Below are 3,049 nucleotides of genomic sequence, written 5' to 3' on the forward strand. Positions count from 1 at the left end.
GGGACCTGTGTCTGTGCTGGGACCTGTGTCTGTGCCAGGACCCTGTGTCTGTGCTGGGGACACTGTGTCTGTGCTGGGGACACTGTGCCTCTGCTGTGTCTGTGCTGGGGACCTGTGTCTGTGCTGGGGACCTGTGTCTGTGCTGGGGACCTGTGTCTGTGCTGGGGACCTGTGTCTGTGCTGGGGACACTGTGTCGCTGGGGACGCTGTGCCTCTGCCAGGACCCTGTGTCCCTGCTGTGTCTGTGCTGGGGACACTGTGTCTCTCCCAGGACCCTGTGTCCCTGCTGTGTCTGTGCTGGGGACACTGTGTCTCTCCTGGCGACCCTGTGTCTCTGCTGGGGACTCTCCCAGGACCTTGTGTCTCTGCCAGGACCCTGTGTCTCTTCTCTGTCTCTCCCAGGACGCTGTGTCCCTGGTGGAACCCCGTGTCCCTGGTGGTACCCCGTGTCCCTGGTGGTACCCTGTGTCCCTGATGGAACCCTGTGTCTCTGCCAGGACCCTGTGTCCCTGGTGGTACCCTGTGTCTCTGCCAGGACCCTGTGTCCCTGGTGGTACCCTGTGTCTCCCCCAGGACCCCGTGTCCCAGGTGGTACCCCGTGTCCCTGGTGGTACCCCGTGTCCCTGGGTGGGCACACAGGGTGCACAGCTCTCATTTCCCTGTGACACCGCAGATCACGGGTGTCACGTTGGGAGCTGTGGGAGCCTGTGCTGGGCACTGCAGACTCTGCTGGCTCAGAAGACCCCTCGCTCTTTAAAAGCCTGGTGTTTGGAGCACGGGTCATTAAACTGCCCCCTAAACCACGGAGTAAATCCCACATGAGCTCCAACAGAGCCTTCTGCACTCCAGGGATGTCTCCCGTGAACACGGCCCCTGCGTGCTGCATCGCTCTCAGTGTTTCTTCCAACTCCATTTTCCCCCTCACACGGCTCCCCCACAAACCCCGAGTTCACTGAAGTGCCTCATAAATAATAGATCCTGTCTTTGTAGCCCCGTCCTTGCTCTGGGCTATTTCCTGCCCGCTCTCCATGCACGGAGCTCTCTTTGAAGAGCAGGAACATGAGGAGCTCGTAGGGTTGGGGTTTGCATCAGTGTGCTTCCTCAGCCTGCAGTGGGAGTTCAGCCACAGGACGGCCTGAGGTCTAAATCCAACTGCTGTGGGATGCCTGTGGCGTTGGTGGAGCGACAGGAAAGGCTGGGAATGCAGGAAATTCAAACGGTGCTTTGATAAAGGACACAGACATTTTATGTGACTGTCACCTGATGTCCATCACTGTCCACCCAGTGCACGGTGACCCCAGCTTCAGCATGGATTGTGCTGTCCCAATGACATCCTAGGCTTCCCAGGATAAACCAGCTGCAGACTTTGGCTTTAAATATTTTAGAAATCAGTTCTATAACATTTAATATTGTCTCTCTGACCTTGAGTTCTGGGGGTGGGAATAAACCCCAGAGTGAGACTGTGCAGCCCCGGTCTCACAGTCCTGTCCACTCTCCCGTCTTTTCTCTTGCAGGAGAGTTTGCAGCTGCTGGAAAACTGGGAAAGGTCGTTCAGTTCCAAGCCCCTGCCATGGACACCTTCCTTGGGCCAGGTCGTTCCAAGATCCATCCAACACGGCCAGCAAGAGGAGCAGCACTACTGCGGTGTCACCGCTTTTGGGGACAGCTCAGCTGGAGCAGGGACATCGATGGCACTCTGCTCCCTTGTCTGGACCCATTTTCCCCCTGATTCTGCCAGTGCAAAAGAGATCTGGGAGGACCTTGGGAAGGTGTTTTGGTAAGGAATGTTCAGACTCTGTCGTGTGCTGCAGCCTCTCCCCTGACCCTCAGTGAGCCCCAGCCCCACCAACAAGTTGCAGTGGAAAGAAACAAAGGCAGTTCTCGCTTCAGATTCTTCAGAGATAGCAATATGTCAGGAGCCCCTGGAGAGGCCGAAAGTAAATGAATCAGTGCTAGAAAGTGAAGGATATCATCCGTGCTGAATGGTGAAAAGGAGTCCTGAACAGTATCTTCATTGATTTTCCTGTAATTGACACAGAGCTGGGCTCGCCGGAGGCTGCAGCAGGAGCGGGGAGGCCCAGGTACTGCTCCTGCCTCAATTAGGGAGCTCAGGGCTGTGGGCAGCTCCAGAGGAGCCGCTGGGCTGGGAGCCCGTGTTTTCACTGGCCACAGGCTGCCCTGAAAGCTGCCACGAGGACAAGGGCAGCTTGGAAGGACGTGTCCCAGGCTGCCAGCAGCTTCCCAGCGGCCCTGGGATAGCCCCGGCTGCACGGAGCCCTCGGCTGGTGAGAAACACCAGCCCTAAAGCCAGGAAAATCCAAAATCTGGTGAGATGTGAGGCTGTGCAAGGAGCAATGTGCCTTCTGTGTGGAACCTGTCAGCTGGGCAGTGGGACAGCCCCGCTGTGCAGGCAGCCAGGGGCGCGCTGTCCTGGGCAGAGCACGAGGGATGGGTCCCACGGAGGAGGAGACACGGCCACTGCACGTGAGAGGAGCCAGGAGCATCCATCCACTTTCCAGCCCAGAGCAGGAACCAGGTCAGCTCAGGTGTGCACTAAGGAAAGGTTCCCTCTTCTGGATTTATTCATGCCAAAGGTACACGGTCTTTATAACGGTACTGGAAAGTTGTGTTTGAAGATTTGCCCCCACTGAAATCCACTTTTTCCAGGCTATCTTTGCAATTTCCCTGCCTCCTTTGAAGCTGGTGTTTGGGGTCTGGGTCTGCCTCACAGCGGTTTTAAAGTCTCTTTAAAGCCAGCACTTGTCAGCCTGCTGGGGTGTGAAAATCCATGAATTTATTACCACGGCCACTCTCCCTCCCAGGCTGCCGGCTTCCAGCAAAGGTATTCCCTGGGGAAGGGTGTGAGAGCCGAGCTCCTGCTGCTCCTGGGCCAGCCTGCTGGGCTGAGGAACCCTCCCGTGGCGACTCCTGGGGCAGCAGGAGAAGCCTCGGGGCTGGAGCCGGGCAAGGGGACACAGCGGGGACACTGCCCTGGCTGCCTGGGGCTGGAGCCGGGCAAGGGGACACAGCGGGGACACTGCCCTGGCTG

The sequence above is a fragment of the Parus major genome, unplaced genomic scaffold, assembly GCF_001522545.3.
Source record: "Parus major isolate Abel unplaced genomic scaffold, Parus_major1.1 Scaffold258, whole genome shotgun sequence".
NCBI classification, from domain to species: domain Eukaryota; kingdom Metazoa; phylum Chordata; class Aves; order Passeriformes; family Paridae; genus Parus; species Parus major.